The sequence below is a fragment of the Cynocephalus volans genome, chromosome 16 (assembly GCF_027409185.1).
Source record: "Cynocephalus volans isolate mCynVol1 chromosome 16, mCynVol1.pri, whole genome shotgun sequence".
Classification (NCBI taxonomy): domain Eukaryota; kingdom Metazoa; phylum Chordata; class Mammalia; order Dermoptera; family Cynocephalidae; genus Cynocephalus; species Cynocephalus volans.
In genome coordinates, this window is record NC_084475.1 from 41,424,571 (window position 1) to 41,440,506 (window position 15,936).

At 39.4% G+C, this 15,936-nt stretch overlaps 1 protein-coding gene across 4 annotated transcripts in view; it reads right to left on the reverse strand.

Moving 5' to 3' along the window:
* CFAP95 (cilia and flagella associated protein 95) overlaps positions 1-15,936 on the reverse strand; it is a 150,371-nt gene that overhangs the window by 63,380 nt on the left and 71,055 nt on the right. The window lies entirely within an intron of this gene.

Below are 15,936 nucleotides of genomic sequence, written 5' to 3' on the forward strand. Positions count from 1 at the left end.
TCCCATCAACAATGTATGAGAGTTCCTTTTTCTCCGCAACCTTGCCAGCATTTATCATTCACAGTCTTTTGGATATTAGCCATCCTAACTGGGGTGAGATGGTATCTCAGTTTGATTTTGATTTGCATTTCCTGAATGCTGAGTGATGTTGAGCATTTTTTCATATGTCTGTTGGCCATTCATATATCTTCCTTTGAAAAATGCCTATTTAGCTCTTTTGCCCATTTTTCAATTGGGTTACTTATTTTTTGTAAAGTTCTTTCAGTTCCTTGTATATTCTGGATATTAATCCTTTGTCAGATGTATATTTTGCAAATATTTTCTCCCACTCTGTTGGTTGTCTTTTAACTCTGTTAATTGTTTCTTTTCCTGTGCAGAAGCTTCTTAGTTTGATATAACACCATTTGTTTACTTTTCCCTTGGTTGCCCGTGCCTTTGGGGTCATATTCATGAAGTCTGTCCCCAGTCCTACTTCGTGAAGTGCTTCTCCTATGTTTTTTTAAGTTTTATTGTTTCAGGATGTATATTTAATTCCTTAATCCATTTTGAGTTGATTTTAGTACACAGTGAGAGGTATGGGTCTAGTTTCATTCTCCTGCATATGGATATCCAGTTATCCAAGCACCATTTGCTGAAGAGGCCGTCTCTTCCTCAGTGTATACGCTTGGTGCCTTTGTCAAAGATCAGATGGCGGTAGGTGTGTGGGTTGGTTTCTGGCTTGTCTATTCTATTCCATTGATCAGTGTGTCTGTTTTTATGCCAGTACCATACTGTTTTAGTTATTATAGCTTTATAATATAGTTTAAAGTCAGGTAGTGCTATGCCTCCAGCTTTATTTTTTTTTTGCTCAGAATTGCTTTGGCTATGCATGGTCTTTTGTTATTCCATATAAATGTCTGGATAGTTTTCTCTATTTCTCAGAAAAATGTCATTGGACTTTCGATGGAGATTGCATTGAATTCATATGTCACTTTGGGTAGTATGGACATTTTCACAATGTTGACTCTTCTAATCCAAGAGCACGAAATATCTTTCCATCTTCTTGTGTCCTCTTTAATTTCTCTCAGCAGTGGTTTGTATTTCTCATTATAGAGATTTTTTCACATCCTTGGTTAACTCTATTCCAAGTATTTTATTTTTTTGGTGGCTATTGTAAATGGGCAGGCTTTCTTGATTTCTCTTTCTGAATGTTCACTATTGGAGAATAGAAATGCTACTGATTTTTTGTGTGTTGGTTTTGTATCCTGCAACTTTCCTGAAATCATTTATCAACTCCAAGAGTTTTTTTGTAGAGGCTTTAGGCTGTTCGATATATAGGATCATGTCATCTGCAAATAGGGACAGTTTGACTTCTTCTTTTCCAATCTGAATGCCCTTTATTTCCTTCTCTTCTCTGATTGCTCTGGCTAGAACTCCCAACACTATGCTGAATAGGAGTGGTGAGAGTGGGCATCCTTATCTAGTTCCTTTCTTAAGGGAAAAGCTTTCAGCTTGTTCCCATTCAGGATGATATCGGCAGTGGGTTTATCATATATGGCTTTCATTATGCTGAGATACTTTCCATCTGTACATAACTTGTAGAGAGTCTTTATCATGAATGAGTGTTGAATTTTATCAAATGCTTTTTCAGCATCTATAGAGATGATCATATGGTCCTTGTGTTTGGTTTTATTGATATGGTGTATCACATTTATTGATTTGCCTATGTTGAAACAACCTTGTATCCCAGGGATGAATCCTACTTGATCATGGTGTATAATTTTGCATATATGCTGCTTTATTCTGTTATCTAGTATTTTATTGAGGATTTTTGCATCTATATTCATCAAGGATATTCGCCTGTAGTTTTCATTTTTGTTGTATCTTTACTTGGTTTTGGTATCAGGGTGATGTTTGCTTCATAGAATGAGTTTGGGAGAATTGTCTCTGTTTCAATCTTTTGGAATAGTTTGTAGAGAATTGGTGTCAATCCCTCTTTGAATGTTTTGTAGAATTCTGCTGTGAACCCATCTGGTCCTGGGCTTTTCTTTGTTGGGAGAATTCTGATAACAGCTTCAATCTCTTTTATTGCTATTGGTCTGTTCAGATTTTCTATATCATCTTGGTTCAGTTTTGGTAGTTTATGTGCATCCAGAAATTTATTCATTTTCTCCAGATTTTCAAATTTGTTGGCACATAGCTGTTTATAGTAGTCCCTAATGATTCCTTGTATTTCAGAGGTGTCAGTTGTAATATCACCTTTTTCATTTCTAATTTTTGTTATTTGGGTCTTCTCTCTTCTTTTTTTAGTTAGCCATGCTAATGGTTTGTCAATTTTATTTATCTTTTCAAAAACCAACTTTTTGATTTATTGATCTCTTGTATCATTTTTTGGGCTTCAATTTCATTAAGTTCTGCTTGGATCTTAATAATTTCTTTTCCTCTGCTAACTTTGGGTTTGGATTGTTCTTGTTTTTCTAGTTCTTTAAGGTGAAGTATTAGGTTGTTCACTTGCCATCTTTCCAGTCTTCTGAAGTAAGCAGTTAATGAGATAATTTTCCCCCTTAGTACTGCTTTTGCAGTATCCCACAGGTTTTGGTATGATGTATCATTGTTTTCATTAGTTTCAATAAATTTTTTGATTTCCTGTTTGATTTCTTCCTGGGCCAATATGTCATTAAGCAGAATGCTGTTTACTTTCCATGTGTTTGTACAGTTTCCAGAATTTCATTTGTTATTGATTTCTAATTTTAATCCACTGTAGTCTGAAAAAATACATGGGATAATTTCAATTTTTTTGAATTTGTTGAGACTTGATTTGTGACCTAACATGTGATCTATCCTGGAGAATGATCCATGTGCTGATAAGAAGAATGAATATTCTGAGGTTGTTGGATGGAATGTTCTGTAGATATCTGCCAAGTCCAATTGGCCTAGAGTGTTGTTTAGATCTTGTGTTTCTCTGCTGATTCTTTGCTTAGATGATCTGTCCAATATTGACAGTGGGTGGCTCAGGTTCCCCGCTATTATGGTATTAGTGTCTATTTCCTTCTTTAGGTCTAATACAGTTTGCTTTATAAACCTGGCTGCTATGACATTGGGTGCATATATATTTACGATTGTTATGTCTTCTTGATGGATCAATCCTTTTATCATTATGTAGTAGCTCTCATTATCTCCTTTTATGGCTTTTAGTTTAAAGTCTATTTTATCAGATATAAGAATAGCTACTCCAGCTCGTTTTTCATTTCTGTTTGCATGGTAAATCTTTTCCATCCTTTCACTCTTAATCTATTTGAGTCTTTATAGGTGAGGTGGGTCTCTTGAAGGCAGCATGTAGTTGGGTCCTCCTTTTTAATCCAGTCAGCCAGTCTGTGTCTTTTGATTGGGGAATTTAATCCTTTTACATTAAGAGTTGTTACTGAAAGGTGTTGATTATCTCCTAGCATTTTACTGATTTTTGTTTGGATGTCTTAAGTGTCTTTTGTTCCTTTCTTTCTGATTTACTGTTTGTTTTCTGTATTTGTTGGTTCCTTGGGTTGTAGATGAACTTTTTTCTTCTCTTCATTGTTGGCATTTTTATTTTACTAGTGGGCTTTTTGATTTTTCTTGAGTTTTTATGGCAGTCGTAGTTATTTTTCAGGTACCAAACCCAGTACTCCCTTGAGAATTTCTTGTAAGGGGGGTCATGTGGTAGTGAACTCCCGCAGTTTTTGTTTGTCTGAGAAATATACTATTTGCCCTTCATTTCAGAAGTATAGCCTTGCAGAGTAGAGTATTCTTGGCTGGCAATCTGTGTCTTTTAGTATTTGAATATATCATCCCATTCCTTTCTGGCTTTCAGGGTTTGTGATGAAAAGTCTGATGTTAGTCTGATTGGGACTCGCTTATAGGTGATTTGACGCTTCTCCCTTGCAGCTTTTACGTTTCTCTCTTTGTCTTTGAGTTTTGCCAATTTGACTATAACATGTCTTGGAGAAGGCCTTTTTGGGTTGAATACGTTTGGAGATCGTTGAGCTTCTTGGATCTGAAGATCTGTGATTTTTCCTATACCTGGGAAGTTTTCTGCCACTATTTTGTTGAATATGTTTTCAATGCAATCTCCTTTTCCCTCCCCTTCTGGAATACCCATGACTAGATATTTGAGTGCTTAAGGTTGTCTGATATCTCTCTTAGATATTCTTCAATATTTTTAATACTTTTTTTCTTTCTTTCTTTTTTTTTGTCTGCCTGTGTTATTTCAAACAGCTCATCTTCAAGGTCATAAATTCTCTCTTCTGCTTCTGCAAACCTGCTGGTTAAACTGTCTTTTGTGTTTTTTATTTTCTTGAATGAATTCTTCAGCTCAGCAAGTTCTGCTACATTCTTTTTCAGGGCATTGATTTCTTTGTACATTTCTTCTTTCAGGTCCTGTATACTTTTCCTCATTTCATCATGTTATCTAGCTGAGTTTTCTTTATCTCATTTAGTTTCCTTAGATTTATCACTTGAAATTCCTTGTCAGACATTTCAAGGGCTTCTTGTTCTATAGGATCTAGAGTTTGAGAGTTATTATCCTTTGGTGGTGTACTTTCTTGACTTTTCATATTTCTAGTATCTTTCCTTTGATGTTTAGTTATTGTAGCAGGGGATTTCACAGTCCACTGGTTCAACACTATTGTCTGGCTAGGATCCTACTGGGGTTTTGAATTTGTCATGGCTGCCTCAGTGTCTGCTTGGTTGCCCGCTGGTGCCTTGGGCACATGGTCACCATGGGACTCGGGCCTCTCCAGGAGGGCACCTCTCTGGTCAGTGCACGCTCAGCTGGGCTGGGGATGTGGTCTGGTGGTGGTGAGGCCTACCTGCTCAGTCATGCACTGGCTCCATGGGGTCCATGGTCTCCATGGGTCTTGGGCCTCTCTGGGGAGGCGCCTCTGGTCCATCAGTAAAAAATTTTAACAAATGAACCAAAACTTTGAAAATTATATGAAACAACAACAAAAAAGAAAATTATATGAAACAAAGATATTGCCAAATATGAAATAATGAGGAGTAAAAGAAAAAAGACAAAAATAGCATTAAGGTGCTTATGTTTATTGAGTGTTTATTCTGTGCTAGACACTGTATAAAGCACTTTACATACATTATTTTATTAAATACTCAAAGCAACCCTTTGAGGGTTAAGTATCAATAATGGTCTCAGAAGGAAAAGAATAATCCATGAAGAACTGAGGAGAATTTAACAAAGGATATGTTTATAAAAGTGTGGCAAGTATTAAGAAAACCAACAAACACTGAAGCACTGTGAGGACAGCAATAGTGCAGAGACACAGCGTAGAGCAGTTACTGGAACCCAGGAAAACCTACAGCTGTAAGGTAGTAGATTTCACCTGGTAATTGTGGCTTCCAGAACAGACACACAGCCACTGCCAAACCATGGCCCTGAAAGGAGGAAACCACAGGAATAAATGGCCAAGCTCACTTGCCTCCCACCTCTGATTGCCTGCTGATGTCTCTCACAGGCCAGTCCCAATAGGAAGCCAAAAGGGAAGGGAGCTCATTGATGCAATCCATAAAGGTCAGCCTCTTTGGCACAGAGAAGATTGAGAAGGGTGGAGAGTGGGTCTGGAGGGGCAAAGGAACAACACCTGGCATAATTTACTCCAGTTTAAGGAAGGAAAAACTGAGGCTGAAAGGGATTAAGTAATGTCCAGATAAACCAGCTAGAAAGTAGAAATTCTAAAATTCAAAACTCATACAATACTGAAGAGATATCTGTACCACCATGTTTATTTCAGCACTATTCATAGTAGTCAAGATATGGAATCAACCTAGGTGTCCATCAACAGATGAATGGATAAAGGAAATGTGGTATGTATACACAATGGACTACTACTCAGCCATGAAAAACAATGAAATTCTGCCATTTGCAGCAACATGGGTGAGCCTGGAAGACATTATAAGTGAAATAAGTCAGGCACAGAAAGATACATACCACATATTCTCATCCATTGTGGGAGCTAAAATAAAAAGTTGAGCTTATAGAAGTAGAGAGTAGAATTGTGGTTATTCGAGAAGGGGGAGATAGGGAGAGGTTAGTTGTGGATACAAAATTACAGCTAGATAGGAAAAATAAGTTCTAGTGGTCTACGGGAGTACTATAATTAACAATAATCTATTTTATGTTCTCAAGTGACTAAAAGAGAGGAGCTCGAAAACTGTCATCACAAAAAATGATCAATTTTTGTGGTGATGAAGATGCTAATTACCCTGATTTGATCATCACACTTCATATATATGTATCAAAATATAACTCTGTACCTCATAAATATGTACAATCAATACCCATCAATTAAAAAATAAATTATTTTAAAAACTCATGGAGTCTGACTCATTTATTCATCCATCCATCTACATCTGTGAAGTTCCAGGCATCATACTAGGTTCTAGGGCTACAGTATTAAATAAACTCCTAAAGCTGTGATTGGTTGTAGCTTACTGAGTCATAGCAAATCATGGAGATAATGTTATAACAGTAGCAATTGGCCAGACACCATTGTAAATGTCTGCACATTAAATGCTCATGACAACTCTACTATTCTCACTTTGCATATGAGGAAATAAAGACATGAAAAGTTTTAAACTCTTGACCAAAGTTACAATCTAGTAAGTAGCAGAGAGAAGAATCAAAGAGAAGCCATCTGACTCCAGAGCCCACTCTTAATCTCTGTGTTTCCTGTATCAGAGACAAAGGTTGTACTCCAGTATGAGATCTTCCTTCTTTCTCAGAATAGAATCCCCAAATTTTGGCTGGACATGTAACATTGCAGATCACATTCATAGCCTCCCTTATACTTAGATATGACCAATGACTAAGTCTGGAAAATGGGGCATGAGTGGAAGTAGTTTATACAAACTCCAGGAAAAGTCTTTTCTTTTTCTCCTCCTGCTGCATGGAATGTCAACATAATGACTGGTTCCCAGCAGCCATCTTGGGCCCTAACAAAGGGATGGCAGAGCAGAAAGCTGGAAGGAGTAGGCCTCCTATGGTCTGTGGAACTTCCATACCAGTCCTGGCCTGCTATGCTACAGACTTTTTACATGAATAAATAAAACCTTATGTGAACAGCCTCTGTTGATTTGTGGTTTCTGTTGCATGTAGGCAAACCTAATTCTACACTATCTTGATGTGAAAAATCACTTTGGTTTAGAAATGTTCATAACCTGACATAAGGGCGGGTAATTCATAAAAGAACTTCCATATGTTCCAAAGTCTTTTTGGTTTTATATGTGAATATATATATATCACAAACTGGAGATAGGCAATTTGGTATGTGAGATGGCTAAATTAACACAGCACAAACTCACAGGATAATCACTAAAATTTCCATTTAATTTGCATAATAAAATCTAGTCTGAGTCAAATGGTTATATAAAAAATATCTAATGTGTACAACAATGTGCTCATTTCAAAATATCATTCTTATTCCCTGTTTTCCTACGTATCAATTTTTTTTTAAGTCCCAATTTTTAATCTTCCAGAATGAGCTCTTTCCGTATGTGCTGCATTAAAGAAAACCCAGTAGACGTATAACCTGGTACAAGGAACAAGGTAACTGGTACAGGGAACAAGGAGGTGACATTACTTCCTTTCAAATTACACACTTGAGGGTAACCAGCCCCCTTCTGCTGAGGATAACTTACCTCCTGGCGGAATCTCTCTTGGCAAGATTCATTTTAAATGATTCACAATTGACAATTTCTTCCTGGGTTCCGTATAGGGCCCCCAGAAAGCATTCTCCTTTTATCCACATTAAAGGAAGAGCAGGTACTTCCCAAATCAAGTTTTCCCTTTGATGCCACAAGCTGCTTCCGGAACCCTCTAGCCTGCAGGCTTTTGTCAAGCATGAGTGAGAGACCCCAGTCCATCAAGTTCCCCAACCTCCAAGAAACACTGATCACATTCCCTGGCTAGTATCCTTGAGGCTCTGATCTGAGGTCTGAAGTGAAGGAAACATACTTCCACACCTTCCCTTGGGGACAAAAGGGGTGGGATTCACAGCATACACTCTCTCTTCAAATTCTAAATACTTTTGGCCAGTTCTCTTCAATTTCAATCTTTGTTTTTTAGTTTTTAACTCTTCAAGATAATGAGAGACCAAGCAGATCAAAACCAGTTACTGCCCAAATGCTTTACATGTTCTACATGAGTGTTTTGGCACTTCAGTTAGGAATAAAGAAGTTGGCATCTATTATCTTAGATCTTCAGTCATAACTAAGAAAGGCTCTTAGTTTAGCCTATTAAACAGCACTCTTACTACCAAGCGTAGCTTTTTTGCACCATTGCCAAACAAAAGTCATCATCATCAACATCAACATGTAATACCAAGACTTTGTTAATAGTCTTTATCTTTAAAAATCATCAAAAAGGTCGTTCTTGTTTCTCAGCAGTAGTTTTGCCCTTGGAAATCCTGGCTGTTTTCATGTCCAGGTTAACTCAGCAGTACCACATACAAACTCTAAAGGATCCCAGAGAGGTCCCCACAAATATAACCATTATTATTTTGAACAACTGGGACTCATAAGGTAAAATCAAAAAAATAATTTCATTGTTTATTCCCACTGCCTGTTCACTCAAGCTTTTATGGTATGGTTCTGTTCCTGCCCCTACAGGAAATAAATCTTAGACAGGTCTCATATTTTTTTCTGATCACTCTCAGATTACAAAACCATTTCTCGTCACAAAACAGTCTTGGTTAAGTAATTAATATTAGAAAAATAATCTCAAAAGGGCCTTCTAATTCTCCAGTTGTCTGAATGAAGGGAGGAACAGAGCAGGTGAAGGAATAGAAAATCTGCCAAGCCTTCTTAAATGCCATAATAGGAGAACCACTTAAACCAGGAAAAAAGAAGATGTTTGGGGACAGTGGGCTGATGAGCCAGGGTCCCCTCTTGCTTCCTGTCTCCATAGTCTCTGAGCATGGAGTTTGTGCTGCCGATTCAGCATCCTCTCCTAGAACTATTTTGGATCCCCTTTTCCATTATCAGCACAATTGCATCTGCCTTTCCTGTCTCAAGAATTCTGTATAAATTCCCCATCCCTCATCCCCCACTTCTGTCTGCATACTTCCCCGGTCTAAAGCAAGCTGTAGCTGGAGGAGGAGAAAAGCTTCTTAAGTGAAATTCATAATTTTGATGAGATATTATAATTATTGAAATGTGAACAATAGACTTTTTATTATCTGAGAGTGACCAGAAAAGTTATGAAAACTGCACAAGATTTTATCCAAGTGTAAAAAGAAAGAAAGAACTCCACAAAGCAGAATAAATAGGCAGTGGAGGCAAAGAATGCAGATGTGTGTGTGCGTGTGTGTGTGAGTGTGCATGACTTAAGTCCCATTTGTTCAATGTAACAGTTGTACCCACTTAGGCAAAGTAATATACATGAAAAATTAAAATCTAAAATCTCTAAATTAGGGCATGATTATTAATGTAGAAAGGGAGCAGCAAAGGAGAGTGATTGGATCAAAATGGCAGGTGGCTGGCTTTTGTTTCCTGTCCCAAGTCCCTAGAAATGACAAAGATACTTGCTAGAATAAATAAACCTACAATCACAGGAGAAAACAAAGAAATTATACCTGGTGGGCCAAAGTTTATACAGAATTCTTGAAACAGGAAAGGCAGATGCAATTGTGCTGATAATGGAAAAGAGGATCAAAGTATTTCTGGAGAGGATGCTGAATCAGCAGCACAAACTCCATGCTCAGAGACTATGGAGACAGGAAGCAAAAGGGGACCCTGGCTCAACAGCCCACCATCCCCAAACATCTTCTTTTCTCCTGGTTTAACTGGTTCTCCTATTATGACATTTAAAATTATTCTGTTTACAAAAAGTTGACCCATATGCCCCTTTCAGGTACTTAGATATGAATGCAAGAAGTATCTATAAGATTATACTGGTCAAAGTGCTGTGCTACTATGTCAATCACAGAAAAAAAAAATGCCTGAACCCATTAACTAAACGATAATTGAATTTCTAAGATCTGGTATAATCATGTCCTTTTATATCCCTTTTAGGGTCGTTAATTTTTGAATGTCATATTTTTATCCACTGAAACAGCTCATATTTAGGCCTATTTAGCTACTCTTAATCTATTCATAAAATGAATGCTAGCACACTTTTGTACTCTTCATTTATTTGCCATTTTAAAAGCCAGAATGACTGTGATGCTGTTAATATTAGTCTAATTTACTTGCCAATGTTGTCCTCTTAGTTCCAAAAATGGCTTGGCATTGATCTGTTAGCTGTATATGAAAACCTGTTCAATGAAATTGCTCATGTTTCCTTTGTTTCTTTATGGCTGAAAAGTTCTCACCTTCCGTGACACAGAGTCGTTTGTGCTCTTAATCCTTCTAAGTTTATGGGATTCAACATGCACCACTTCCTTGGAAGTGGTCTTTCTTTAGCCTCGCAGTGGTTCTCTCTAATATCTGTCTAACGTGCTAGGAGGGTAACATAAGTGTTTGCAAGGAATTCACTCTGGTATGGTTATGTAGCATCTAAATAAAGTCCAAATAAAATACCAAAACAAAATATTATAGTTTAGTATGTTATTACCCATAATCACTTAGACTAAGACAGTCAGGGAAACTGCAGTGGCTTGAATTACTGCTCCCCTGTGAATCTAGATCCTCCATGGCCCCATTTGGCCTCCTGAAACCTGAGTGACCTTCAGAATAAGAAAATGATTATCCCACCATTAAAACCTGTTTCCAGACTCTGCCAAAAGATGGTTTTTTTAAGACTCAGCTCGGGAGCCTCAAAGGAAGCCGTGCCTGACCTTCCCCCAACCTCCTTCAGTTCAGGTGCCCCTCACAGCGTCCTGATCTCCTTTCTATCACAGCACCCAACCTACCCTTTGCCACTGTGGTGATATGTCCCTGTTTCCCCTATGACTTGTGAGTTCCTTATGTACAAGGACCTTGTTTTGAATTCTATTTCTTACTCTAACACTTAGCATAATGCCTGGCAAAATAATAAGGCCTCAATAAATATTTGTTGAATGTAGTCCTTCTTCCTTCTTTTCTTCTTCCCTTCCTTCTTTTTTTCCTTCCTTCCTTCTACAAATATTTATTGAACACCCGTGTGCCAGGTACTTTACTAAGAACTGAGGAAACAAGAGAGAACAAAACAGACCAAAGTTCCTACTTTCATGGAGCTTGTATTCTGGTATAGAGAGGCAGACAATTAACAACTAAGTCTAAAATATGTCCAGTGATTTAAGTGTCATGAAGAAAAGTAAAGTAAGGAAAGGGGATAGAGAGGGTTGATGAGAACGGGACACACAATGGGTAACTAGCTCATTGAACAAGTGGCACTTGTGATCATAGTCATTTGGAGGAGCTAGTCCTTTCTCATGCTCCCTGATGAAATATAAAACAGGTCTCAGGACTTTTCTGGCCATTCACAGATAATATGAAGATTCTATGGCTACTTTTTCCCAAGAAGAGTCTTATTGGGTTAATAAAAATACCAGTCCCAAATAACTATCAAACTTCAAACCTAACTTAATGTTAAAGATTCTCATTCCTCCTCCTTGGGCCTGCTTTGGGCTGGCCTACCACAGCAAGAACAGGCAGTGAGGTTGGCTTCTTCTCAACTGCCCTGCTTGGACTTCTTCCCTACTTCTTCTCCTTCTGTCCCTTTGGGGGTTGAAGACAAGGGTGTGGGGACATACGGAAGGAAAAAGAGGTAAAAGCAGGAAAGGCAAAATATAATCTAGTTTGGGTTTCCTCTCGGCATATCTGTCTTTGACTCTCTCTCGCATTGACGGATGCTCAAAGCTGACTTTCTTGGGATGTTCTGGTATTCTTTGGCATCCCCTCTGGAAATACTCAATGGCATGTCCCACCATACGGGCTGCATCTAGCTGATCTTAAATGTCCTGCCTCAGCCCCTGGAAATCCAGCCATCCCCGCTCTCATCCCTATATGATATACCCTTGGGCAGGCTCTGAAACAGCTCCATGTCATCTTTCTCTTCTGCTTGGCCTGCATCTGATCCTCAAGAGCCACTCTGGGCCTGACCCTCACACATCCTTGCCCCACCTCTGGTGGACACGTAGCTGCCTCCCTCTTTCTGCTCTGCTTTTTCAGATGGATCTACCAGAGCCTCGTGTCTGTAACTTTACCAGGAACCCAAGGGGCTTTGCAGATGAGGCTTAGAATACACCCTTTCCAAAACCCTCTCTCTACTCTCAAACTCCTCTTTTGGCTTCTTGCATTTCAACCCTCATATCTTTCATGCAAGTGGGGGCCTGATGGCACATATTTTTTGAGATTCTCACATAAGGGACCTAATACTTCCCTTTGGCACATGGAACTATTGTTCTGTTCTTGGCCTTTGGGAGCCTTAGCCAAAATACAAAGAATGTCCCATTTTAAATCCTCTTATAAATAAATGATGCTCACAGTAGCCCCAGCAGCAACATTTATGGTCAAGGAGACCTTCAGTCAGCTAAACAGAAATGCTGGTGGACGCTAAAAGGAGCCACTCAGCAGCAATCTTGCAAAAAAACAAAAATGCTAAGAAGGCATTCAAGAGGGGAAACAGATAGGAATAGGTCTTGCCAGCACATGTGTGGACATAACTCAGGAAGCAGGACAGAATTTCTTACAGTTAGATGTAAGAAATCAAAGCCTCAACATATATGCAGTGAGATATATACAATATTCAAGCCAGAGCAAAGAGTAATCACGTTTATTCTCTGCAAGGAGGATGTATTGTACGGGGGTAAAAAGGCTGTTAGATTAAAAGTGGAGAAGTTTGGCACTCCAAAAGCCAGTCTGGAAAAGTATTTAAGATCTTAGACTTTAGAGCCAAAGGAGAAAAATACTTTAATTTTTAATACACTTTCTAGTTATTTGACTTTGAACAAGTGATTAAGCTTCGCTTGGCCTCAGTTTCCTCAACTATACAATCAGTGAGAGTCACATGAGGTACGTGCTTGAAGAAGAGTTGTCTAGAGCATGAAATAAGGCACTTTTAATGTAACCACCTTACTGAATTGATCCTAACGCATCAATAGGACACAATCACAAAGCAACTATTTTAATCAAATTGCTTCTTCCATCCTGCACAGACAGCTAGTCCTTCCCTTTTGCTTGATAGACATCTTAGGAAAACTTCATAGCTTTTCTTGGTCCCTTGAATCCCAGAAAGGATCTCATTCCAGTTATTAAAGTTTCCAGTCCAGTGAAATAATCAAAGCTTCTAACTATATTAGATGTGAGTTTCTCACTTGCTTTAGGCCTGGAAGCCTGCATTGGGTGGAGCCTTGCTTGTCAGGGGCTTCCCTTCCTGCCTATTTCTTCTGCTCACGGACCCCTCCCAGGTCTGGCTGATGGGAAGGGATGGGGTGAAATGGCATGGAGGTAAGTGGCCCTTGCTCTCTTGACCTGCACTGGTGTCCCTGGGCTTGGAGAACATTGGAAATTGACTCCTTCTTTCCTCGGGCACTTGTGTAATTGTTTCCAGGGATCTATCTCCAAGTGCAGCTCACTGGAAGCAGGCAAACATCTCCTGGCTGACAGAACTCCTCTACCTGAGCTTTGGGAATCTCTGATCTTGTGCTGGATTTCTTTGCACCCTCCTCCCCACTCCTACCTCAGGCAGCCTTTTTTAACAGGGCCCTGGCAGATTCTCTCCAGTGGACACCCCGGGTAGACTCACACACTCACACTTCCTCGGCCACCGCCATCCCTGCACCAAGGTCAGCTCTCTCCTTCTCTCTTTCTGCTCTGCCATATCAGGCATGGCCTCTCACATTCAGGTTCTCAGGCATGTGCCATATACCTTTGACCCTGTGTCTTCTAAATTATAGGACACACATATTAATCTTTCTGAGCGGCTCCCTTGAAACCACTCTTAAGTGGGGACTAAACTCATGACTAAATAAGTCCTCTTTCAACTCTTCAGCCCCTAGTCTTCCAGAACATAACCACTTGTACTGGTTTAACCTAGCTAAGAGTCTCTTTGCAGGTTCTGCCGAGGTGGTCTAGCCTCTTGCTTTAGGACATGTGGTTCCCACCAACTGTTAAGAACACTCTTAAAACTCTATTACAACAGAAAGAGATATTCATTCATCTTCCTGCAACATCCAGCATTACACCTGGCACGTGAAGGTATGGAGGCTCCATTCTGGTACTGCCCTCCTTCTCTTTACACCTAGGACCTTGGGTGAGTCATTTAGGATCGTAAGTTTAAGATTAGAACTAGAGCAATTATATCTTTCTTGCCAACTTTATAGCCCTGTTGTGAAGAACAAGAAACAAGATGAATGGGCCAGTGCTTTATACATAAAAAGTCTATAGAGAAAAAAAAGTAACTTACGATTAAGATATGAGAATAGCAGTTTCATCACAAAGAGTAACTCCTCTGGCTATTTTCCTTCCTATCTAATACATACTCCTAACCTAGTAGAGGAATGGCCATCAACAAAAAGACACAGAAAAGGTAAATATTACTCTTTACACATTCTCCATTAAACCTGAGTTTCGTCCACTGTAATGCATAGAATGTAGAGGAAGGAATAACTGAGGTTCCTACACCACATATTTCACTTCATCTCACTTCTTCCCACAGCCCAGAGATCAAGAACATTTTCATATAGGAATCAAAACTAAATGTTTTTTAAGGGCCAAAGACTCTAAGTGTATGCCAGGCAATGCCTGTCTTGCACAACTATCTCTTGCCCTGACCACAGCCCCATGCTCAAGAAAGCAAGGTTAAGTGGGGTTTGGGGGTACAGAGAAGGGGACTATTTAAGTTCGGCATGAGACTCAAGAGCTCCATCCATAAGCTAGCTAATAACCAATAAGGCAGCCCAATGCAAAGGGCAAGAAAGTCAGGTGGAAACTGAGGAAACCATCAGATTGCCCCAAGATTTGGGCTGTGGGGCAAGAGGAAAACAAACCAGAGAGAAACAGAGATGCCAAGAGAGACTCTCTCTCTCCCTCTGTGTGTGTGTGTGTGTGTGTGTGTGTGTGTGTGTGTGTGTGTGTGTGTGTGTCTGAGAGAGAGACAGAGAGAGCAGGGTGGGGAGGGTGATGTCTTGCTTTGAAGCTGTCTTGGTTCTTGTAAGTTTCCTGGTTCCACAACCAGGCAGCTGTAACTTTAAAATAAATCCCCATTTTTCAGGCAATTCTTATTACTCTCCGTCCATTGCAACTATAAGAGAAAGGGCAGAAACAACACTGCCATGCTAAGCTAATTTATTCTGTCACTCAGGAAAACAAGAATCTTCTAGAACAAATTTCAGTGTAGGATTATGGATCTTTTTCAGCCTGCGCTGTTTCAAAGCTTGTCTGAAACTAAAGCTGGTTTGCCCAGCTTTGGGGGGCAGAATGTGACACAAACCCAATTTTATCAGACCCCCAAGCCATCCTCTAAGGCTGAATTGAGTTTTCAGCTAGCCTCAAAGCTCCTGACACTATAGGACACAATGTGGGAGTGTTTCAGGAGTTGAGCTCCTGCCTCACACTGATTGGGAAGACACCCAAGTAGCCAAGCAGTAACCCACTCACAGCAATTCAAGCAGGAATTATTTATGCGGTGAATATCCCTTTTGTAACTGGGTTGTACAAATACTACGAAAATATGAATAGCGTGTTTTAATTACTCACAACTCTACCACCTTAAGACAAGTACAAAAGACTTGAAATCAAAGACCTGGGTTCAAACTCTCCCTCTTCCACTCCCTAGCTGTGTGACTTGGAATAAGTCACTTAACCTTCGAGAGTCTCTTTCCCCTCCTTTGTAAAGTAGAGATAATAATGCCTACTTCACTGGGTTACTATGAAGGTTAAGGGGGACATCTCACAAGATGCTGCTGCAGAAGCAACAGCAGCATCATAGCAACAGCAATGATTTCTTGAGCACATGCTATGTGCCAGGTACTGTGTTAAGCACTGTACTTG